This window comes from Lissotriton helveticus, chromosome 1_2 (genome assembly GCF_964261635.1).
Source record: "Lissotriton helveticus chromosome 1_2, aLisHel1.1, whole genome shotgun sequence".
Classification (NCBI taxonomy): domain Eukaryota; kingdom Metazoa; phylum Chordata; class Amphibia; order Caudata; family Salamandridae; genus Lissotriton; species Lissotriton helveticus.
The window spans coordinates 117,139,894-117,165,689 of NC_136058.1; the positions used below are offsets into that span (position 1 = coordinate 117,139,894).

At 46.2% G+C, this 25,796-nt stretch overlaps 1 protein-coding gene across 1 annotated transcript in view; it reads right to left on the minus strand.

The window, feature by feature from the left end:
- Nucleotides 1-25,796, minus strand: part of HOOK1 (hook microtubule tethering protein 1) — a 1,127,940-nt gene that overhangs the window by 850,432 nt on the left and 251,712 nt on the right. The window lies entirely within an intron of this gene.

Here is a 25,796-nt window from a genome sequence, read left to right on the forward strand (position 1 = left end):
TGCTTTTGTTATTTTGCACGCTGACCGACACTGGACAGATGGAAATAAGGCACAATGTGATGTTGAAATTTGAGGTTTTTCTAATGCACTGGATAAAGAATTCTCTTGCATTATACAGACCAGGTAAAGCAAAAGAAGCAAATGTGATCAAGTCGTACATTCAGGCAGAAAATTCAGTTTTGCATGAACAGCTGGTGCAGGTCGCAGTAGAAAATCCAGGGGTGGTGTTTCAGCTGCCTGAGGTACAGGATTGCCAAGTGAAGTAGAACAAGGAGCTGTAGCAATACATTTGGGAAACTGTGTATCATGTAGACATTTATCATGTAGATGCTCATTGTCCTACACTTATACTAGACAGATGCTTTAATTTTCTTACAGATGAAAAGGCTAAAATCTTGGAGACAGAGGTGGTGACGCAAGATTTTGATTTTGTGGGTATGACTAAGTGGGATCACCTGGGAGAGAAAGACACTAACACATGGCCAGAGAATGAAGGGATGCATATTCCCCTCGACTTACTTAGAACTGTGATTACTATTTGTGGGCATGCACAGCACAGACCAGTCCTACAGATGGTGAGGTGCCAGTTGGAGAAAGGAGAATTACCAGCGCGGATAGGGCAGATGGATTGCCTTGGGCGCATGCCCAATGATCAAGGATGTGCTTATTCAGCAGTGTATGGAGAGATAGTCAGGAGGGGGACTGCCCCAGCCCTTCTTACTAAGCAAGGGGAAGGAGAGTTTGACTCCACTATCAAGAATCCAGAGGTAGGGGGGCATAGCCAAGCCAAGTGTGAAGATGGTTGCCTAGTTGCTCGGCTCCGCCGACTGAGCCATACATCTGCATGAATATCCGATCATCTGTCCCCAGATTGTAGCGGAACAACCCCACGCTACCTCCGGAAGGGTCAGCCAATCTCTTGATCCCCGCTGTGAACCTGGCGGAGCTGTGTGTGGCCGTCTCTGCGACCGGCGTTGTCGGGCCGGACGAGGCCACGGGAGCTGCCACGAGGTCTGTCTGTGGGCGGGCTCGGCGCTGATGATTTCCCAGGCAGCCGGAGGACCGATTACGGCGATGCAACCCCCAGCTGCTGAGAGCAGGTAAATCAGGACTGTGACTGCTGCTCACCGCCGCCATTGCCGGAAGGCGGTGCGTGACGCCGTTGGTGGCCCAGAGCCACGGTGAATCGGGCCAGGATACAGGGCAGAGCAGACTAAGAGAGTGTCGGAATTGGAGGATGAGGACTCGAGTTTGGAGGAGTCGGTCTCCCGGGATCCGGACCTCGCTCTACGCCATAGTCTAGCACTCAGGCGACAGGACAACAGCTTCTCTTTGAGGAGGGGACAGCGCATTTGCTAGCCTCTTGACACAGGATTTATGAGCAGGGGGTACGGACGGGTAAACTTTTGGCGTGGCTGGAGGGGAGGGAACAGGCCACTATATGGGTCCGCGTGATTGCAACATCGGAGGGTACCCGAATTACTAATCCCCAACGCATAGCTGACATATTTGCTAGTCACTACGAGGAGGTATACACTACTTCCCCCACTTCTCAGGCCTCCTTGTCTCCTGATCTGCTGGCGACACTCGATATCACCACTATTTCACCGCAGGACAGAGAGACCTTGGAGACATACATTACAGTGACGGAGGTTCAGAAGGCCATACAGGACGTTCACTCCGGGAAGGACATGGGTCCTAATAGGCTTCCCATTGAGTTATTTAAGCCTATGTCCACACTATTGGCCACCCATTTGCTTAATCTCTATACTGAATGCTTCGAGTCAGGTGTGTTACCAGCAGAGATCCCTACTACCGCTATAGTGGACATTCATAAGCTGAACAAATCTCTTGAGGAGTGCCCATCGTATTGCCCCATATCCCTGTTGACAGTTGAGGCTAAGATTCTGGCCGAACTTCTTGCGAACCGTCTTCTCCACTTTATCTCTGACTTGGTCCATCCCGATCAGACTGGGTTCAGGCCGGGGAGGAATACGGCTCGGAATTTACGCTGGGTACATGGGGTCCTTGGCAGGCTTCACACCATTGAGGAAGACGCGATTCTTTTATTGCTGGACGCCTCATTGGCATTTGATACCATCGAGTGGGATTTTCTTTTTGCCGTTCTGGCCCGTTTGGGGCTTGGACTCAACTTTATTTGTTGGATTCGGCTACTGTATACATACCCTACAGCTCACATTGATGTCAAAAATCACTGCTCCGCTACTTTCTTGCCTCATCAAGGCACAAGACAGGGCTGCCCCCTGTCGCCACTGCTTTTCGCCCTTGTCTTGGAGCCGCTCGCGGTATGGGTCTGAGGGGATCCGGAGATACGGGGACTCAAGTGGACGGAATCTCACAATGACCGTGTCGCCCTGTACGCCGATGATATCCTCTTACACCTGGCCTCCCCTGCTCAGTCGCTGCGATGAGGTTCTCCACATCTTTCACATATTCGCCGCTCACTCTGGATATCAAATAAATTGGTCTAAGTCCCAGATGTTTGCGCTATGGGGTTCCCCCCCTACGCGAATCCTTGGGGATTTAATATCCCAGTGACACCCTTCGGAGTTTTCGGTACTCGGGCATTTTTGTCACGCCTGACCTCTTTTTGAAACTCAACTAACTCAGACCTCTTCAGCGCTTTAGATCGGATGTGGTGCATTGGCGCTCTCTCCCGTTAACTCTTCACAGTCGGGCGTCCCTTTTCAAAATGCTAGCGCTCCCGCGCATTCTCTATGCTTTACAGAACACACCTATCCCGATCCAGGATTCTTACTTCTCTCAGATCAATGGAATACTGCGGGGACTGCTCTGGGAGGGCCGCGCGCTGCAATGACTAAACTTACCATGGGTTGGTATGATGAGGACATCGCTCTACCGGATCTTAGACTGTATTACCAGGCGTCACAATTGGTGGTGGTCAACCGCTGGGTGTTTGAGTCCCGCGACAAGCCTAATTTCCGCACTGATCACTGGCTTCTGGGACGGGCGGTTACAACAGAGCATTATAGACCAATCCCCGCAAACTTAATCTGACAGGTCCCATGGCACACACAGTTGAGGTTTGGCATGAAGTCACCAAAAGGTTGGGTTGGCGTGGGCACCTGATGAAGGCTACAAGCCTGTGGGAGCCCGAAATCTTAGGTCATCTCAGCCTGCTTGGGGTTCGACGAAGTGGGACTTGATTGGAATCTCCACGCTCAGGGATATCTGGGTTCAGAGGAGGCTGGCATCATTCCCGGAGCACCAAGCTAAATATCAACTTGCTCCATCGGAGACGTTCAGGTATTTACAGATTACTCATTCGGTGTCCTCAGCAGTGCCTCGGGACGGTCCTCTCCCAGATTCGCCCCCTCTGTAGGACTGCCTGTTGCTGGATCCCATGGACCGTAAGGCCATCTCGCTCACCTACAAGAAATTGATCAACAATTGCCCAACCCGATGTTGAAACTTAGGGAGGGGTGGGAGAGAGATCTGGGTGATATATAGGATGACATGTAGCGGGACGCATTAGCCTCACCCCGAGAAATAGCCATCCCTATGAGCTTGTGCCTGCTCCAACTTAAGGTCCTTCATCTGGCAAATTTCAACGCCAAACTCCTGTTCCGACTGGGTAGACCCCCCGATCCCCTTTGCCTCCAGCACTGCAATCAGGAGGGTACTTTCTTCCATATTCTATGGGACTGCCCACACATACACGACTACTGGGTGACAATCGCCCGTCAACTTGGGAGGAAGGGAGTTAAATCCCTTGAACTATCACCCCACTTGTGCCTACTTAACATATGAGGGCGTCCGATCTCACGCAGGCTGAACAGACATGGCCCTCTATGAGTTTCATTATAGCAAAGCGGAATATTGCACAACACTGGGGAGTGGCCACAGTTCCACTCCTGGCTGATTGCGCAAAAGACATGGATACTGCCATGGTGGCGGAAAAATCAGTATTCAAGAGTAGAGGCTGCCCCCAAAAAAGGGATCAGAAGTGGGGGGGAAATGGAAAAGATACAGAGGGGACATCTGTACCTCACCACTGGTGGAACTCCAGAGGGACAGACAGGCGCTGATGGCTCAGTTGACGGCGGAGGTCCTGGCTTCTCTCCCTTAGGGGTCAAGTTCTGGGTCTCTCAGTCCCCTGCTCCCTGTACACTGTTGGCTTGCACCCGACGCTTAACCGGACCTTTCATTATTCCCAGGAAATGCATAATGATTATTTCTCGCATGGACCCCCATCTTGCCAAGGGGTGAATGGCATTAAGTGAAAGACATGTCTACATTCAAATGGGCATTTCTCACGGTAACTGTATATTGTATGTACCGGTCTTTGGTTGGTGTGAACATTTCTAATATTTGGGAGGGTAAAGCAATACAGGGCCCCTGTGTTATGGCTTGTGGGAACGTTTTATTGCCATGAATGGGGGTGGGGAGAGATGAGAAGGTCGTCAGCCCAGTCCTGCTTGTCACATGGTCCCATACTTTTAAAGCAGTCTTTGAGGGCGTACTCAAATAAGCATTGGGGGGCTTGACCTCCTTGGGTTTCCATGTTACATCCCAAATCGTCCACCCAACTAATGCCCTATCCATATGGAGCCAGTGTTTATCAGACTCCCTCAAGGACCATTCCGAAATCACTTTAAGTTGTTCCGCTTTGTGGTATAATGAGAAGTTTGGAAGTGCAAGTGCTCCCTCCCCTATCGGCATTGTCTAGATTTTATTCAATTGCCAAGCTCTGCAATTCTGCCATATAAAAGACGTGAGTTGGGAGCACAAAGAAGCACCAATATTTTAATGACGTTTATTCTACCAAGCTAGGTTAAATATAGAGGGGACCATCTCTTCAGATCTTGTTGTAGTTGGCAAAGTAGGGGTGGGCTGTTAGCTTTGTAAATATCTGTGGCCCAAGTGTAATCTTGATACCTAGGTATGCAATCTCTTTGTGTGTTATCCGAAAGTGAGTGCTGGCGATTATAGCACCCATTTCCCCTAATGGGACTATCAGGATGGGAAGGAATGATTTGTCTAAGTTCACTTTAAACCCTGCCAGTGGTTCGAACTCTCATAGTTCCTGTTGAATGGCTGGCAATGAAGTCTAAGGGGAGCTGAGCGTCAAGAGCACATTGTCTGCAAAAAATGAGATCTTGTGGTAGCCTGACCCAAAGGGAATCCCTTGAATGTCTGGGGAAGATCTTATCTGCAGCGCCAAGGTTTCAATACTGATCTCAATGAAAAGAAATCTGAGATCATTCCGTTCACCAATACACGCAACGGGGATTAGCATAATTTGATTGGATCATTGTAATGAATTGGTCCCCAAAGCCGAATTATCATAGGATGGAGAAGAGGAAGGACTACTCGGTCAAATGCATTTTCGGCATCGAGCACCAACAGAACCACTGGAATCTTCCTCTTCTCTACTTTCTCAACCCGGTGTACCACCCGTCGTAAGATATCGTGAATCTGCCTGCCTTCAATAAATCCTGATTGGTCAGGATGCATCCGATCAGGCAGGATCTCTTCTTATCTATTAGCCAAGACCTTGGCATATAGCTTTAAGTTTAAGCTGAGCAAGGCAATTGGGTGGTAAGAGGTATATACGCTAAGTTCCTTCCCAGGTTTTAGAATCACTGTAATTAGTGCCTCCTCCATGGAGGGAGTGACCGCCTTAGTGTCTGCGAATGAGATAAACAGTGTTGTTAGATGGGAAGTCAAATCCGGAGTAAATCTTTTGTAAAACTGAGCTGTAAGCCCATCTAGGCCTGGGGCCTTCTGCAGTTTTTACAAATGTTATGTTATGTTATGTTACCAGGAATTTGTAGAGCGCACAGCTACTCAATTGAGTGTCCCGGCACTTAAACACCTGGGCGAGACTCTCAAATCTATCACTAACCACACTACTTGTCTTCTACCAACCTTCCCTCCCCCCACTCCTTTCAATCGAGCAGGGCTCCCGTAAGTTTTTTAAGGACGCATCCCTTTCCCCGGACCTTCACATCCCCATCTTACCTCATACAGCTATCACTCGAGGTCCCCCCTCTCCACAGGACCCCACCCCTCAGTCCCTTTCCTTAAGCCAACATTCAGACCTGGCGGCACGTCTGGACAAGTTATCTCTCCAAGTGAACCTTTTCACTCACGAATTCCATGAACTGTTAGTTCTTAACCATCTTCCCCTGCTTAATCTCTTTGCTCCTTAGGAAAGATACCCACAGTCCCCGCCAGTGCCCCCTCTGGCCTTGAGCAGCACTCCTCGCACCCTATTGCTAAAACCTTACCCCTCCCTTATGCCCCCTCCCGCCCTAGGAGAATGATGATCGAACTTGCGACCAGCAAGATTGAGGAACTACTCCTCTCTAACTCGATAACTCTAGAAACTGACAAGGCCCCTATGGCCTAAATTCAAACCATTCTCACCAACCCACGCAGGGAACCCTCTAAAACCCACAGAGTCATAAATAGCGACAACCTCATGCAAGTGAATATCTCACAGACTCCTACATCACACACGTCTACACGACTGAAATGTGCATTACTCAATTGTAGATCAACTAACAAACATGCCTCAGATATCTTCGACCTCATTCAAAACAGTAAGCTAGATATTATCATCTTCACGGAAACATGGCTAAATCCTTCCTCCACCCCCATCCTTGATCTGCTAGTGCCCCCTAGTCATTACATCATCCGTCTAGATAGAACAACGAAATAGGGCAGTGGACTAGCTTGCATACACCGGAACACACTACCTGTCTCCCACATGGAGACCCCCACCTCACCTATAGTTGAATACCTTTGCCTCAACATCTCTTGTAACCACATCCCTGTACGCAAACTTCATACTTTCTACCACCCTCCTGGCGATAACTGCCTCTTTATTGAACAAATAAAGGAAATGATATCTTTCAACGATGACCCATCAGTATCCCAAATCTACCTTGGTGATTTCAACCTTCATTGGTCTAAACATAATGACCAAGCAGTGATCTGCCTTAAAGCGTTCCTATCTGATCTGGACCGTAGCCAATTCTGTGACCAGCCAACTCACAACAAAGAAGAAATTCTGGACCTCATTATTTCAAAAGGTAAATACATTGGTGGACATTACCCCGTGTGATTGGTCCGACGATTACAGCATCTTCTTCTTTATCAATAGGAAAGTGATACAGAAAAGAGTTCAACCAAAGAAAATTAAACAGTGGAAAAGAGACCTCAGGAATATTAACATGGACTGTCTAGCTATCGAATGTAAAAATGCCTTATCTTCCCAAATTGACATGACTGATGTACATGATCTCACAGACTTCTATAACTCCACTATCTCTGGTTACATGGATTCAATAGCTCCTCTACAGCAAAAAAATGCCTCGTCCAAAATCTCCAAACCCTGGTTCAATGACAACCTAAACTCTGAACGCCGTAACCTAATGGCTGCTGAACGTCTCTGGAGATCAAAAACCTTTCGTTTACCATCTAAAATTCCGTAAATCGGTGAGGAGTTCTTACAATAAAAAAACAAGCATTTGCAATGCAATCGGTCTCGCCTTTAAGACCTTATATATATTTAGCCATGCAGCACATTAGCCTGGGTGCTGAAACATCTACTGTTGTTTAACATGGAGAAAAAATTAAGCACCAAACTGCATGAGACGCCAGGTATGGGAACACATGGAGAGAAATATTGCCTTTCAGCGGGAAATGGTATAGTTCAAAGCTCTGTTTTTAATATAAAAGCAGGGCCATCGGTGGTCATATCACTGAAATGGCAAGATTTGAAAAGAATATTATTGTCTACGGGTGCTCGTGGAAGACAATTACTATGGACTGGAATCTAGAGATTGCTAAAGTGATTCTGTTATTTTACTGACCTCTGCTGGTCGTTTTCTTTCAAGAAAGTTAAATAGAGGCAGTTGACAAAAAAATAAAAAAAAGTACCTCAGCAGAAAGCAATTCTGGTATTTTACTGACCTCTACTGTTCGTTTTCTGTCAAGACAGTGAAATAGAGGCAGATGAACAAACAGAAAGCCATTCCAGTACATAAGTGACCTCTACTCGTCGTTTTCTATCAAGAAAGTTAAATAGAGGCAGTTGAAAAGTAAAAAAAGTTCCTACGCGGAAGTAGACAAGTCCAAGGGCTGATCTCCAGAGCCCACAAAGTACATGCACATATAAGTATATACTAAAGTATATACGAGAGGCCTCAAATGCTCAACCTAATCAAGATGACTAAGGCCGATTACTTCAGAGCCCAACTTAGTCAAGCCTCAAATCGTCCCCAAAAACTTTTTGAAATTGTCAAACAGCAATCAGCAATAGCACCCAATCACTTCGAATCAACAGACAATTCACCTTCATGCAACGATCTGGCTATCTTCCTTATGGAAAAAACTAAACTCATCAGTCTTGATTTTGAATCTAAGAGGGCCCTACTTACATCATCTGAGATTATGACGGATCCTGCCCTCTCAGAGTCTAAAGCCACTTAGTATTAGCACCAAGAACATGCCCACCTGGAGCACCTTTTCTCCAGTCAGTGAAAACAACATCTACAAAACTCTTCTGAACATTAACCCCTCTAATCACTTCTGCAACCCATTGCCTCCATCTGTCTTCAAAGAAATCAAGGTTGTCCTTAGCCTCCTTTGGACAAAGATTGTCAATGCCTCTTTATCTCGAGGCAAGATCCCAGAATGTCTAAAAGCAGCTCAGGTTTCACCCATTCTCAAAAAACCTGATGCGGACAGATCCGATCTCAACAACTTTTATCCCATCTCCAACATCCCTACTCTGGCTAAGCTCATAGACAAATGAGTTAAATCGCAACTCTGCTCGCACATTGAGATTTTCAATCTCTTGGATCAACATCAATCTGGATTTAGGAGCGGTCATAGTACCGAATCTGCGCTCCTTCACATCATGGATGACATCTTAAAAATGTTAGACCATAACGAATCCTGCCTACTAATCCTCCTTGATCTTTCCTCTGCACTCGTCTCGGTTAATCACGATATCCTCTTAGCCATTCCGGAAAACAGGATGGGCTTTTCCAGTCAGGTATTGCAATGGTTCACTTCCTTCCTTCACAACAGATCCCAAAGAGTTAAGGTGACCCATACACTATGAAAAACCAAAGGTGGTGGTGGACGGAGCGTTGACAATACAAACACTCACCCCCAGTCAACTGATCTGGGTTTAATCCATCACCGTTCTTTAGCTCACTCCGCCACCCCGGTTCAAACATGGCCATATGCAAATCAGTCTGACCCTGTGCCTCATGGGAACAGTCCAGCCCGAACTGCCAAGCCATGTCTTCCCTGGACCGGAATCAAGCTTCCCAGGACCGGTTTCTGGCATTACAACCGTCTTCAGCCGGGCTTGCTTTACTCCAGTGGCAAAGTGAGCAAGGGACTCACGTCTGAGCATACCCTGCCAACTTAGGGCGAACAAAGAAAAACCAAAGGTGGTGATGGACGGAGCGTTGACAATACAAACACTCACCCCCAGTCAACTGATCTGGGTTTAATCCATCACCGTTCTTTAGCTCACTCTGCCACCCCAGTTCAGACATGGCCATATGCAAATCAGTCTGACCCTGTGCCTCATGGGAACAGTCCAGCCCGAACTGCCAAGCCATGTCTTCCCTGGACCGGAATCAAGCTTCCCATGACCGGTTTCTGGCATTACAGCCATCTTCAGCCGGGCTTGCTTGACTCCAGTGGCAAAGTGAACAAGGGACTCACGTCTGAGCATACCCTGCCAACTTAGGGCGAACAAAGAAAAACCAAAGGTGGTGATGGACGGAGCGTTGACAATACAAACACTCACCCCCAGTCAACTGATCTGGGTTTAATCCATCAAGTTCTTTAGCTCACTCCGCCACCCCAGTTCAGACTTGTTTTTTCTTTGTTCGCCCTAAGTTGGCAGGGTATGCTCAGACATGAGTCCCTTGCTCACTTTGCACAAAGCTAATTGTCGATCTGAGCTCGTATCAGAGGAAAAAGTATCACCCACGTAGTGATGACTTTGGGGCCTGGCCAGTCTAGCACTATTTCCAGCAGAACATGGTCCGAGATGGAGATTGGATGCATTTTAGTGGAGACCATGTTTGGCTGTAGTGTCTGGCTAACAAAAATATGGTCTATTCGGTAGTACGTCTTATGTGAGTAATAGAAAAAAGTATAATCTTTGGTAGTGGGATTGAGTGTGTGCTATGCTTCAACTGTGGTATTACCTGCTTCCCCTGCTGGGTAACAACCCCATTGGGGGTGTGTGCTATCCATAGCCCATATTAGATTAAAGTTTTTCAAGACAACTATCTCCCCCTCTGCAAAGCCTCCCAGTGGTCAAAATAGGAGAGGAGAAATTCCTGCTGATTTGAATTTGGAGCATATATCGTAGCAAAGGTGCATCGGCGGCCAGGGTGATTCCTTTTGACCATTAGCATCCTACCTTCTGTAGTAAGGCTTAAAGGTGCATTGTCAACATTTGCTAAGTTAGCATGAGCTTTGCTGCCATGAGGCTGCTTTTGCGCACGATACTGCATGCATATATTCTGCAAGAATCTGTTTGTGCTCCTTTCACATGAGAACTATCTACCTTGCAAGTTCTCTGCTGTGCTCTGCGGTTTATTCTGCACATGATGTTCAAGGTTAAACAACAATGCCCCTTGTTATTCTGTTCTGGTCAGTCCCTCGCACCTATACATAATCATGCTACATACAGCTGCACTATTGGAAATCGTGTGCTTTAATATTGCAAGTGCAACATGTTTTGACACACTTGGAGTGACACCTTTCTGAAGAGAAGAGCTGTACCTGTCCTGGGATGTGAACATTGAGCCTTGAGTTATGGGGGTCTGCTGACAAAGCCCAGAGGTCTTCTTTTTTATAATAAACTATCTCTTACCACGTGGAGGGTGGTTAGGTCATTTAGTCATTTTCCACTGTTCCTTATAAAATGATATCCCCGTTTGTATTCCACGGTATTGTAACAATGCTGACAATATTGTGTTTATGCATTTTGCTGCTTGTATTGGCACGTGCACTGCACCATAGAGAGCGTTAGTTGAAATAAACATTTTAAACAATACCGCGTCTCAGATTACTCGCATTGTGGACAAGTACGAGTGAGTGAGCGAAAGAGTGTCTGGCTCCTGCGATTCCCAGGATAGAGTGACGTGTTCTGGGTTGTCTAATCATTGGTAGCTTCGCTGTTAACGGAGAACGAATGAGACACTATAGCTAGTCTGTTTGGGATTTTGGGTACTAATGTGGTAGGTTGGTACACTCCTATTCATAGTTCTCTATATGTGCAGGATCCCTGCAACACTTCCTTATCGAATTTAGCTTCCATTGTCTGAAATTTAAGAGAAGAATTAAATATTAGTGCTACCCCCTTGTGTTTCGAGGTTATCGATGACTTATAAATCAATGGATCAATGGACAGAATCTGTACCGTAATCCATGATCTTCAGCAAGTTTCAAATGAGTTTCTTGTAAGGCCACTATTCCAAGCCCGTGATCCCTACTGCACTTGCAGAATTTCCCTCTTTTGTGGGGAGAGTTAGGACCCTTGAGATTCCAGGTACCCAAAGTAACTGCCATGAGTTACCTAAAAATGATTGTAAATGCCCAGCACAGATTCTATCTGATTAGGCTGAGATTTGGTACTATACATTACCTTGTAGCATTTTGTGACAGGGAAAAAGGTTTCCATAAGTTATCAAATTGCCCTTGTAATGGGAAAACCTCTCAGTCTACACTACATTTTATATTATTTTGCACTCTGTATAGTGATATAAGCAAATTAATCTTAAGACCCCTTTTCCTTGTCAATAGATTGTTTCATTATAAAAATGCTTTTCATTATTTATGTGCCCTTGACAATATGAAGATTATGTGCACTGTTGTACATTTTATTGTATGCGCAATAAGGAAAAGAAAGGAATTGGCGTACTTAGATGTATTATCATGTGAAAATACTGATGAGGATAATTAGAGCTGTTACAACAAAAGTGTAGAACTTGTATTTTATAGTGGTTTTAATCATATGCGATTTTTTGCACAATATGCATCTATCGTGCACAAAGTGTTCCACTTTTTCTTATTTTTCTATTCTTGTGTAAATATAAATTAAGTTATTAGCGTGAATATAATTATGAAATGAAGGCTTCCCTTGACTAACGTAGTGTATATAGAATTGTTTGTTAACATATATTGTTAACACTTGCATTTAATAAGGTCTTAAGAAATGTAGTAAAGGAAAATGTCTGAATTTTTTAAAATGTATATATTGTATTTCGGATGAATTTAAAATTTTTTTGTTTTAGAATGCTTTCATGGATGTATATTTTACTCCGAATAAAGCTGTTTTGAATTGAATTGAATTGTACTGCCATGAGGTTACTTAACAGTTGTGGCAATATAAAGTAATATTCCTGCAACATTCATCTTTATACAGTCACTCCCTTCCATGCATCTCGGGGCTTTCCCGTGCCGCCTCTCCACCATCCCTTCTCCCCAGTTGTCCGTTCCAAGCGTGCACAGATACAAAACAGTAAACAATATATAAAAACTACTAAGTTGTGGGCCTTGAGCCCCATCAAGGATCAAAACACTTATCTGTAAGTACATTCAACAGGGTTTCGTGGTCCAGGTCCGCAGTCCACTCAGTGCCATCCTTCACCAGCCTATAAAGTTCAGACTTGCAGAGGAGACCAGAACAAGCATCCCAGGGGGTCACCTAGTGATTCTCCCTGTGAGCACAACACCTCCCCCTCCCCAAGCCAGAGCGAGATCATAGCCTGTGAGGGGGACGTAGAACAGAGTCCCAACAGTGTTTGAGTTGAGTCTGATAAAATGTCATCATTTAAGTCCTTCTTCGGAGCCTTCATCCTTGTCAAGGGATTCCAGAAGCAAGATTGAGTGTCTCTCATTTCACAGTATGATGGCCCGTGCATTGGTGTCGCCACTGTCCCCAGGATACGGCACTCAGCAGATCTGCTGTTGTCTCCTTTCGTTTACTAATCTCCTCTCCTTTCGTTTACTAATTGCATGTTACCAGAGCCAGATAACTATGGCTCATGACAAGTATGTGGGGCATTGGTTGGAAAGAGTACGAGGAGTTTCTATCCCCAACAGTTCTGCTGCGCCTTCCAGCTCTGAAAAATAGTATGCTTTGTTTTGGTATTCAAAAGATATGCCAAAGGGGTATGTCCATCTACACCTAATTTTGTTTTTCCATAGATATTCGGTGACCAGTTTAAGATGTATTCGCCTTGTCAAAGAACCAGGGGCAATATCCTGATAGAGGATACATGTGGCTCTCTGGAACGATATGCGTTCCTGCTTACGAGCTTCTAGAAGAATCCTCTCCTTTACCTTAAATGATTGCACTTAGGCTAATACAACTCTTGCATGCCCGTTGAGTCCTGGATTTTGCGATGGACTCTTTCCAGATGCACTTCAGGGTGCTTGTCCCCAAGGATGTTGGAGAACAGGAATACCACAAAGGCTTCCGGGTCTAGCCCTTCTGCCCCTTTCGCCAAGCCCTGGATGGTAATATTGTCTCGTCTGGAACGATTTTCCAAATCTTCGCATTTAAGTACCATGCTGTGTTGCTGGGCTCAGAGATTACTTGCTTCAGTTTCCAGAGGGGTCATTCTGTTCTCCAAATCAAGGTTTTTCGTTTCAAGTTCTAATGTTCTGGCCCCAACGAAATCCATGTCAGCTTGGAGAGAGGACAGGCAAGAGTGTAGGTCACTTCTCAAGGCCTCCTTTGATGTAGCGAGGTCGGTCCTCAGCTCCTCCCGCTGCTCTTTCTTAAAGTCTCTTAGGGATTCTAGTAGATCTTCCTTTTTGAGTGCCATGTTGCTTCCCATGTTTACTTGCGTAGCTCCGGCTGGTTGCATAAAGTAACTAGTAACTCTATTCGCTTGCGTTTTTTTGAGTGGCAGAGAAACTATTGGGACATATATTTCCCCTTCTTCCAGGCCCTCTGTCCCCCGGAGTGACGCCTCTCAGTCAAAAGGGCTCCTCACCCCAGCAACAATTGTTCAAATTCTGTTGCCTCCGGCTGCCCGGGAAAATATGAAGGTTCCTTTGGTGCAATCGGTGCATCACTAGACCTGCAAGGCTCCTTTCAGTCTCCTCAGACATTCAACGGGCCCAGCAATAATCAAGTAATGCTACATGTCATCACATCCTCCCAGGGAGTAGCCCGATTGACCTTCTTTCCACCCTTCACTGCAAGTTCAATTCACTCTGGGCCTTGTGGCTTGCTCTTCTGTCTCTGCCCTCCTTGGATAGAATCCATTGATCTCTAGATCTATGGAGGCAGGGAGACCAACACACTGCGTCGCAGGTTGCTATGCATCGCCTTTTCCCCACCCCGGGGTCGTCAAGGTTTCTGGGCAAGGGCCTCTGGATGCCCCATGGTCAGTTTCTATTGGGGTGCAGCGAGGCTAGCACCCAATAGATCAGCTAGAGCTCACCTCACATAGCCTGTGCGGAATTACTCGGGCCTCATCAATACCGCCTCACTGACGGTGCCATGTTAGGGTCAGGCACTGTCTCTGCAGCCCTCCCGTGCCTGCTGTGAACTACATGACACATTCCTCCACTGACACTTTCAATTCTTTAAAAAAAAAAAAACATTTTATTAAATCAAATCACAGAGTCATTATTGCAGATCAATATACATATCAATTAGAAGGTATAGTATTTAACAAGCACATGTTACATATCATAGCCATCAAGAGTTTTACTGTTCCGCTCTTCTGTGCATTGCCATATCGTCTGTCGGTGACATGCAAATCTCGCCCCTGAAGATGTTCCAACCCTTCCATTTCCGATCCCATTTCTTAGGGCAGCTTCGCAACACTTTCAACTCTTGAGCATATACTCACAAATCCTTTACCATGCAGGCTTGTCTCCAGTCTCTATACAGACATGCAGACCTCTGCACTGGCAGCCACCCTGGCCCATCTAGCACCGATGCACAATGATCCTACTGTTGCAGCCAACCGACAACCCTCTCACCCAACTATATGTAAATGTAAATGTAAATGTAAATGTGTTTGTATTTATATAGCGCACTTCTACCCAGAGGTCTCGTAGCGCTATATTCATACCGCTGTGGAACCCTTCCTGGCTTTCCTGTGAGATGTCCACTCCTGGGCACCCCCAAGGTGAAGCCAGGCATCCAAGCGCTGCTGGGGCCGTTGTGGAGATTAAGCAAGCTATTGCCCAGAGTCACAGAGTGGGACCCATGATTAGACTAGGCACCGAGGCGAGAATTATCAGGTCTGGGGAGATTGAGTCCAAGGGCCGCCGAGGCGGGAATTGAACCCTGGTCCCGGGCCAGATCTCTGCATCAGGGTCTGCCGCTCTAACCATTGAGCCACGCTTCTCCACTCCGCTTCTATAGGCTGAGATTGATACATTTTAAATTACTCCACTGTCTATACTGCACCCCTGCACAACTTTTCGATATGGCACTCACTGAAGATGTAGTAGGAAGGGTTCGTATGGGCGCACTACGTATTTACTTGTGGTTTGTGTTGGTTGTATGGTGCTCCGAGGTATCACTCTCCGATGAAAAGTGTACTGGATAACTATAAAGGTTGCACCCCCATTGAAATAAACATTATACATTTCAACAAGGAACAAGCATTTACAATGCAATAGTTCTCGCAGCATTAAAGTTTGAGTTATTGGCATTGTGTATGACAATGCGTTGCATAAAATGTTTAGCAAACTTTGAATTGGTGAGCAGTGACAGTGTGTGCAAGAGTATGCTGTTCTTGAAACCAGTGTGGTAGAGAGTGCAGGAATTTGGGTGACCTGAGCAATGTGGATGATGCACCTCACGCACGGGGCTGACACAGTTATTATTCACACAGCTCTGATGATGCACCTCACACACGAGCTCACAGCTGTTATTATTCACACAGCTCTGATGATGCACCTCAGGCACGGGCTCATAGCTGTTATTAATCACACAGCTCTGATGATGCACCTCACGCACTGGACTGACGCAGTTATTATTTACACAGCTCTGATGATGCACCTCAGGCACGGGCTCACAGCTGTTATCATGCACACAGCTCTGATGATGCACCTCCTGCACGGGCTCACAGTTGTTATTCACACCGATCTGATGATGCACCTTATGCACGGGGCTGACACAGTTATTATTCACACAGCTCTGATGATGCACCTCAGGCACGGGCTCACAGCTGTTATTATTCACACAGCTTTGATGATGCAACTCACGCACGGGGCTGACTACAAGGGCAATAGTTTTTGAAAACCCAGGTTTCCTCTTTATCATTCATTAATTTTTGGAGTGTAGCCTAATATTTCTATACAGCATGTTGGCAAACACGCTAGAAAAATAAACACGATTTAAGAAAAATATATAGAATCACATTTTCTGGCTATCCAAAAAAAAGACATAATTTGGACATAATAATTTTTAATATAACACTTAAGGGAGGTAAGCATTCCCCTCCGACATTAGATATATGATTTATAAGTCACAGAATTCCAGGTGCAACTCAACCTTTTACCCTTCTTGAAATTCATAAGTTAGGTTCCATTACTTTAGCAAATAGGAACACCAGTCGCTTTACTTAGATGAGCAATAGCACACACTGTGGTACTATTAAACCTGTTTAGTAAAATCTAAAAGTGTCTTCGATCTTTCAGTGGCTCCAAATTATATTTTTAACACACGTTTTAGGAAACACTGGTCCCTGAGAGTGAGAGACAACATCTGCGCAGAGCAATGGAAGTCGAAAGAAGTCTCTGGCCGATTCTATTAACCTACGACAGCCAATTGGTGGATTTTTAAACTGTGTGGGATGAGAGAGATCGCGAGATGTCGGAAGGAGATAATTATAGATCTTAGCCACTTGGTTGGTGAATAGTCTGTCCCCAGTACTGTCAAAAGCTCTTACTGCCCAACAGGCAAGATGAACAGCAGGAAGGACTTTCAAGTTAACATGTGCCAGGACTACAGCATGGTGGCAGTTCACATAAGGCTGGCGATTATAACAAGGACAACATCTGCTGGTTGCACTTTGTTCCTAAGGGTTAGGATCAGTTTTTAAAGGCCATATAACACCGTGGGACCGTCTTTTGCCACTTGAAGACATTGATAGGAGTGACTAGGAGTCTAACATGTGTAGCGCGGCAGTAACACAACACAAAATTCAATGCAACGCACATCACCCACATCTTACATTGCTATGCCAACTCAATAACAAAACAAACAAGAAACATTTCCATTAATAAGAAAAATAAATATGTTTTTTCAGAGGGAAGAGCAATTCAACATCACGCAGAGGGGGCTCTGAGAGAGCTATATGTGTATGTTTCCTCGAGCCACAATAAAAAACCAATAACACGAGGGTCCGACTCAAAACCAACCCCTATCCCCACAACATTAATAGACACAAGCCGGATTGTAATCAAAAGTACTTACAATGCCTGTTGCTCAGCAAAAACTCGCTCCGGGACCACTGTTGACACGAAGAGAACAGACAGCAGCGCAGGGAAAGGAACTGTAACCGTGTTACTGCTGCCTGATGTTTCATGCACGGAGTTTTGTGTTCCAATTCAAAATGAAGGCGTGAGCGAAACCGAAACTTTCCGTGGGGCGGGACTTCCCTCTTCGGAAGCCCGCGCACGCGCCCACGGAGTGCCACGGAGAGAAGCAGTGCTGGAGACGCGGGGCTCCCATGCCCGAGGGAGAGCCCCGCGGTGGCGGCTGAAGTCCGGAGTGGCGGTAAGTGGGCAGGGGCCGGGGGGGGCGCTCGGTGCACTTGTGTGTGTGTGTGTGCGCGCGTGTGTGTATGCGACGGCGGGGTGGTTCTTTGTATGTGTGGGTGCGTACGTGCATGGGCGCTCGTGTGTGTGTGTGTCTCTGGGTATCCGCATGCGTGTGTGGTGTTGGCGCTTCCCAGGAGACAGCAGCTGGCCACAGCGAGCAGGTTCGCGAGCGCGTCGCCTGCTCAAATCGCCTCCTCGGAGAGAATATGCGCGCACCCAGGTGCTGTCTCCTGGGAAGCAGACTCAGTAACAATAGATCTCTGGCGAGACAGCGCTTCGCGCTGTTCAACGCCACGAGACCTATCAGATTAAAACTTTCTGAGGATATGGCCTGGAACCACCATCTTAATAAGGCCTTCCTCAAATTTTCCCAGCTAACCGGGGTCCTGCATAAAGAACACCGCCTCTCCCACACTAAGCCTGTTGCTCCGGCATTAAAATTGTATACTTGTAAGGCCGTGAGCAGTGCCCTCTATGGTGCTGAGCTTTGGGGGGGTGGTAAAAGCCAACAATCTGATATCCCTGGAGAATAGGTTCCTTAAACATTTGGTTTCTCTCCCACAGAGTACCCCCACTCGCCCATTATTGCTAGACATGGGCGGGCTTCAAACTCATAATTGACTTAGTGAAGCTCCGCTCCCTATTGTCTGGTATCGGCTGGTATCCAACCCGGAATTATCAATGAAGCAGAGGCAATTTTAGGTGGGAAACAGCTAAAATAAAGCAATTATTGGCCTAAAAAGCCTGGAGTCTCAGCCTCAATCAGGTCTGTTGGAAGGATGGCCTGCACGGTAAATAGTGCTTCATTTGAGCCAATGGTTGCCGGTGAGGACCACCAGCACTCATCTTTGGGCACTGGCACTTGCACTTATTTATCCACATCAGACATTCTCCGAGAGCAAGAGAGGGTAAAATAAACAAAGGGGAACAAAGGAGAAAGATTGAAAACCTCCATAAATGGAGAAACCATGGACATACCAGAGACAGATAATAGGGGGTGAGGGGTGTCTGGTAGTTCATTAAAGAGGTATGAGTTGGATTCCAGGCTATGAAGCCTTGCTATTTGGTCGCTGACATACAACAGCGCATGTCGCGGGCTTCCGATCAGAGCTTCGAGCACCAGCACTTTACTCATTTATAAATTATGCACAGGGAGTATCTCCCCTTGTTGGAAATTCAAGCATTCTCTGCCACGCCCCAGCGCAATCTTCTGCAGGCCCTAAGATATCTCACCCAGATGTGAGGTAGCTTCCCGACAGCTCGTGGTCTCTTCTTCGGATATTACTTCTCCTGCTGGTGTTCTTCCGGCGTTGAGAAACCCCTGGGTTTAGGCATTCCTAAAAACCAACTTGACTAACAGGATGAAGTGTGGAATGAGGCATAAGTCCCATTCGATTTAGCGCAAGGCCATGGAGAAAGTATGATTATGTTTGTACCACTGAATAGATATATATAAATAAGAATGGAGAGTAGTTTTCTGGCCCAGTGACCCTACCCAGTCAGTGCTGACTTCAGTGTCGGCATAACACCCGCAGGCAACGAGTGCAGCTGCTACTGTTATCAGAAAATCAGCGTGGGCAAAACAAGCTGTTATGTCATAAACAATGTGTTATCCTTGTTTTCCCTGAAATGTTCAAATGTGTCCCTCAATGCCTGGCACCGAAATAAAATCCTGAAATGCTCTATTATTATAGATAAATGACTGCATTACTGTAGTACAAGACTCCCTTCCCTCTCTTGACCAATCAGCACCAAATTCGGAAAATAAAACCGCTTGCAGGAGCTCTTTTCTGCATGAACATATTTTATTGTTTTAGAATTACAAAGACAAAGAAAAACCCGGTTATATATTAACACTACAGTCAGACTATGAAAACGCTAAGGGAGTATAAGCGTCATCTCACAATAGTACATCCCAAGCGCACCCCTCAAACTGAGCTTTGGTTGCCTCCACCAGGGAACCCACATCTTCTCATGTTTTTTGGGGATTCCCAAGCACTGCCTTCAATAACAATTGAACAATAACACGAGGGTCCGACTCAAAACCAACCCCCATCCCCACAACATTAATAGACACGAGCCGGATTGTAAACAAACGTACTTACAATGCCTGATGCTCAGCAAAAACTCGCTCCGGGACCACTGTTGACACGAAGAGAACAGACAGCAGCGCAGGGAAAGGAGCTGTAACCGTGTTACTGCTGCCTGATGTTTCATGCACGGAGTTTTGTGTTCCAATTTAAAATGAAGGCGTGAGCAAAACCGAAACTTTCTGTGGGGCGGGTCTTCCGTCTTCGGAAGCCCGCGCACGCGCCCACGGAGTGCCATGGAGAGAAGCAGTGCTGGAGACGCGGGGCTCCCATGTCCGAGGGAGAGCCCCGCAGTGGTGGCTGAAGTCCGGAGTGGCGGTAAGTGGGCGGGGGTCGGGGGGGCGCTCGGTGCACTTGTGCGTGTGTGTGTGTGCGTGTGTGTGTATGCGACGGCGGGGTGGGGGGTTCTTTGTATGTGTGGGTGCGTGCATGCATGGGCGCTCGTGTGTGTGTGTGTCTCTGGGTATGCGCATGCGTGTGTGGTGTTGGCGCTTCCCAGGAGACAGCAGCTGGCCACAGCGAGCGCGTTCGCGAGCGCCTGGCCTGCTCAAATCGCCTCCTCGGAGAGAAAATGCGCGCGGCCAGGTGCTGTCTCCTGGGAAGCAGACTCAGTAACAATAGATCTCTGTCGAGACAGCGCTTCGCGCTGTTCAACGCCACAAGACCTAAGAAACCACTGTTTATATTATTGATTACCTTGAAGTAACCTTCTCAATAGAAGGACTCACTGAAGATGCACATTGTTCAACGCCACAAGACCTAAAAAACCACTGTTTATATTATTGATTACCTTGAAGTAACCTTCTCAATAGAAGGACTCACTGAAGATGCACATTGTCTGAGATGCGCATCACCCCAGGCCACCTTTACACATCTTACATGGGGATGACTGAGGGTGGTGGAGACCTTTCAACTATACAAGCAACTACTGGTCACTACCTGCCCGCACTCCCCTGGTGGCCCTCCTGGGTTATGTCAAAGATGCCCCGGCTTGCGATCGCAGACTCAGCACTATGCTCCTCCTACTAGCTAAGCAGGCTTAGCTGGCTTCAGACAAGATGGCCGCCGGGTAAGAGCTCCGTCCGGGAGCTCCCCGGCTGGGGAATTCCTTTGGGCCTAATTCCTGGGAGTTTGCCCATCTTTTGCGATTGCAAGGTTGAGAGGGAGTTGGGAGGGAAGATAGTGGCAGGTGAAGCAGGACTGCCATATCTCAGAACGACCGGACCCTGCTGAGAGGGATCAGCAGGAGAGACGGACCCGGGTCCGACCAACCCCTGCAATAAGACCGGTGGTGCTGAGGAGGTCCATGACCGCAGGTGGAGATAGGCGTAGCGGGTGGACTCGCCATTGAGAACGCCTGGAGCTGTAGTGGAGATAAGGAAGACTCGGCTGCCTCGAGTGGTGAGCCTGTATTGTGAGGCCACAGATGAGCTGAGCGGTGCTGGCGGGGAGTGAGTGGATCGCCGCTCCTGTATGTGCCCCGAGTCGATGCATGCAGGCGCCGCGGACTGGTGAGCGGTGCCTCCGTTGAAGGCGACCTGCGATACCGAGGCACAAATCGGGTGAAGACGCAGCCGCCATTTCCCCTCAATGCCGCACGGCATGGGGAGAAGTGCAGACCGCCCAGGAAGGCACTGAAACGGCTATCTGGGGGCGGCGGTAGGCACAAAAACGGGCAAGACATGCAGGGCAATGTTTATATATCAACTCCCCCGAACTCTGAGTCAAACTGGAATCGGCGCTGCCTGACTTTAAAATGGCGCCTGCGGAGGATATAACAACTCGTTATAAATCTGTGCCATCTCAACAGCCAGTTCCTCTACATTAGCGGCGGGAGGCGTCCCCTATTCCCCGGCGGACGCTCCATTTGAGCTTTTGGCAGTCTTTAGCCCTGTTGTACTATGGATAAACTGGGGCATAAAGCCTCACAGTTGCACACATCGTTTGTGAATAATGCTGATGCCCCTGATCCCATCACTCATCACCCCCTCCCCTACCTCTTCCCTCCCTCACTCTCTCTCCCCTAGTCCTTTTCTCTCTCCCCTGAATTTCTCTCACCTTGCCTGCTTTTTTCCCTATGCCTGAGCCATGCTTCTGTAACTCATAAATATATATATATATATATATATATATATATATATATATATATATATATATAACAGCTCCCAAACACCAGCCAACTGCACTCTCGAGCGGGTGCACACAAAGCGGGCGTGTGCCCGCGAACGTATTCAAGCTCCAAAAATCCACAGGATGTTAAATCCAAAAGAATGCAGCACACGCAGGGGTGGTTCCAACCAAGATGTTTAATGTTGGAACGCTCACAGCAACAAGACGCGTTTCGCCATCGGGCTTCGTCAAATTGTGCCTTTGACGAAGCCCGATGGCGAAACGCGTCTTGTTGCTGTGAGCGTTCCAACATTAAACATCTTGGTTGGAACCACCCCTGCGTGTGCTGCATTCTTTTGGATTTAACATCCTGTGGATTTTTGGAGCTTGAATATATATATATATATATATATATATATATATATATATGAAAAAGCGGCGTGCTTCTGCCGCTTGCACGGCGGGCGCTCAACAGGATCGCCAATCCTAAATATATCACAACAAGCTGGTGTAGTCCTTTTGAAAGATACCAGAGTCGAGGCCCAAGTGAGTATTCAGTGCTCACGGTCTATTTCCCACTGGGGCCACACTAACATGATATTGGATATGATGCAGATATGTCTTGAAAATAATTTTTTCATATTCGATAAAAAGATGTACAGACAGATACGGGGGACGGCGATGGGTACTTGCTTCGCCCCCAGCTTTGCTGGTCTTTTCATGGGCTGGTGGGAGGAGCAAGTGGTGAGCAACATCTCCCACTTCAGTACCCACGCCGTCCTCTGGCTGCGTTATATAGATGACATTTTCTGTGTCTGGAGGGGCACCCGTGAGCAAGCTCATGAATTTGAGACTATTATTAATAATAATGGTCTCAATTTGAAATTTACAAGTTACATGAGCAGGACTCAGTTAGAATTTTTGGATGTTAATCTTGTGGTGAAGGATGGAGTTCTAACAAGCTCCTTATTCCGCAAAAAAACAGCTGGGAATAGTCCCCTACACGCTGAAAGTTGTCACCCTAATACACTCATAAGAAGCATACCACTGGGAGAGTTGACTAGGGCTAAACGAAATTGCAGCACAGAGCTACATTATGAACAGGAAAAACAACTCATGAAAGCAAGGTTTCGTGAAAGGGGATATTCCAATGCGATCATTGAACAGGCAGAAAGAAAGGTAGATCAAAGAGCTAGAGAAGAACTTTTGATCCCTAAGGAACGTCCTTTGGATGACAAAATTCGATTCATAACACATTATGACAGTCAGTCCTGGGAGGTGAGACGCAGTTTACAGAAGTTCTGGGATATCCTTAAATTGGATAAAGATTTATGTGAGGCCATACATGATGCACCATCATTGACTTACATGAAAGCAAAATCACTGAGGGACACCTTGAGTACCACATTAATCAAAGAATGTCCTAAAGCAAATGCTATACAAGGATTTTTTCCTTGTAAAAGGTGCAAAGCATGCAAAACGAGTAGAAATTGTAAATCAATAAAGATTTCTAAAGATCAAGAGGCACACAAGATTACCAAACACCTTAGTTGCACGACTGACTATGCCATTTATGCATTACATTGTCCTTGTGACAAATTCTACATTGGGTGCACCACAAAACAAGCTAAACTCAGAGTGTTAGAACATTTGAGAGCCATAAAAAACTTGAACAACCAATATCCTGTAGCGAGGCACTTTGCTGCAGTACACAATCAGAATCCTAACCTGCTAACATTTACGGTGTTAGATTGTGTTGAAAACAAAGAAAGAGGTGGGAATAGATGGCTAGATCTACGAAAACTAGAGTCTAAGTATATAATTAAATATAATACTATCCAACCGATTGGGCACAATCTTGGGGAAGAGCTAGCAGTACACCTCTATGAGTAACTGGTGTAACATGCACTAAAATGAATTAATTGTTGTTGCGTCTCTGTAGAAATGTTCAACTTTTAAAGGAATGTGATTTTAATGAGCACTTGTGAAATTTATTTGCAATAGTATTTGATGGGGGCACACAGGCTAAAAAAGGACATTGTTTTTTGTTTTTTGTTTCAGGTGTTGGACTTCATGCCCACTGGGGCAGAATTGAAATCATGGCTCTCCACTTTTGAACAGTATACCAGAGTTAAAAGCCCACTTGGGCGTGATCTGTTCTGGACTGTAAAAATACACGACATGCATTTAAGTATTATTTGACATTTATTCGTTAAATTCGGTAAATGTGACATATGATGGAAAATAGTTGTCTGCAAACGCAGTAATATTGTATTATGTTAATGGGCATGTGGTATACTTTGTATCATAAGATGTGTTTACATCGGGAAAGCCAGGTAACGTGATAGACTGAAACATTGTAGCCGAAATGAAGTGTGTCTTCAATGTCTATGTGCACGTGATGCATGACGGAATGCATTTCGTTGTTTACTTTAAAAGAATGGCGAACTGATGTGAACTCCACCCGTGACCAAGAGGTAGGCGTACCTCGAAACGCGTTGGGGCTGTTGATTTTTCCGCCAAATAAACCTTGAGCACTGAATACTTACTTGGGCCTCGACTCTGGTATCTTTCAAAAGGACTACACCAGCTTGTTGTGATATATATATATATATATATATATCCAAGTAACCTTCTCCATGGGCAAGAAGAAGAGGCCACAATAGGGGAAACAGAGGAGGATCCTTTATTGCCAATAAAACCAAGATTGAGGCGGATGCATTTTGACTGTAGTGTAGCCTTCTTCAGCGCCAAATGGTTTCAGCAGGATATGGGCGATTCCACCGGTATTAATACCTAGTCCCCTCCTGCCAGGTGAGACCGGGCTCCGCCCCCCGAACAGCGCAAGTTCGTATTTGCTGTGAGTTCGAGCATGTAGGACGCCCAGTGCGTCAATACTACATGCCCCAGAATGCTGCGTGCTGGTCTGACACAACAACGGGGGTAGTTGAAAATTTGCGGGCAAATGTCACCTGACATTATATGTATGTGTAAATATGTAATATATAATATGTAATATATAATTGTCCCAGCCTAATCGCTGTTAAAAAGTAATCCTGAGTGATTTTACTATTTGTACATTTAGAATTCAAACCACAAGTATATGTAGTAGACCTTTGTACTTACTACCATTCCTATGTGATTTTAGAGTGTATCCGTTTGTATCTCTTCCTTGTGTGACTTTACAACTTGTACATTTGCACAAAAAAAAATCTTCAGTTTGTATCTCTTCCTTGAGTGACTTTACAACTTGTACATTTGCAATTTCTTTTTTTCCTCCTCTTTGAATCTCTTCCCTGAGTGACTTTACAACTTGTACATTTGCACATTTTTCTGTTTGTATCTCTTATGTAATTCATGTAATCCAAAGTCCTTATGTAATGGTTCTTTTGTAAAGCTCTCTGACACCTTCAAGTAATGTTCATGCTATATAAAATTGCATTAAATAAATGAATAAATAAGCGCAGAGTGGCCCTACACTCAGGCTGATGTCCTGCTCCCTTCACATCCACCTGGTTACAAGAGGCGACATACTGTCTGGGGCAGCTAACATTTTGAGAACTGGTGCCCGTCCAATCACGCCCCAAAAAATGTGGGAACCATTCCTCACTTACCTGCTCCATAGGGATTCCACCTTACTTCCATCGCCAGAGACTAACCCCGGACATACCCACCCACAAACAGTTTTGACTGCCTCTACACCCCTGACTGCAATGAGGGATCCTGGCAACTCACCACAGCTGACACAGTAGTATGCCCTGGCCA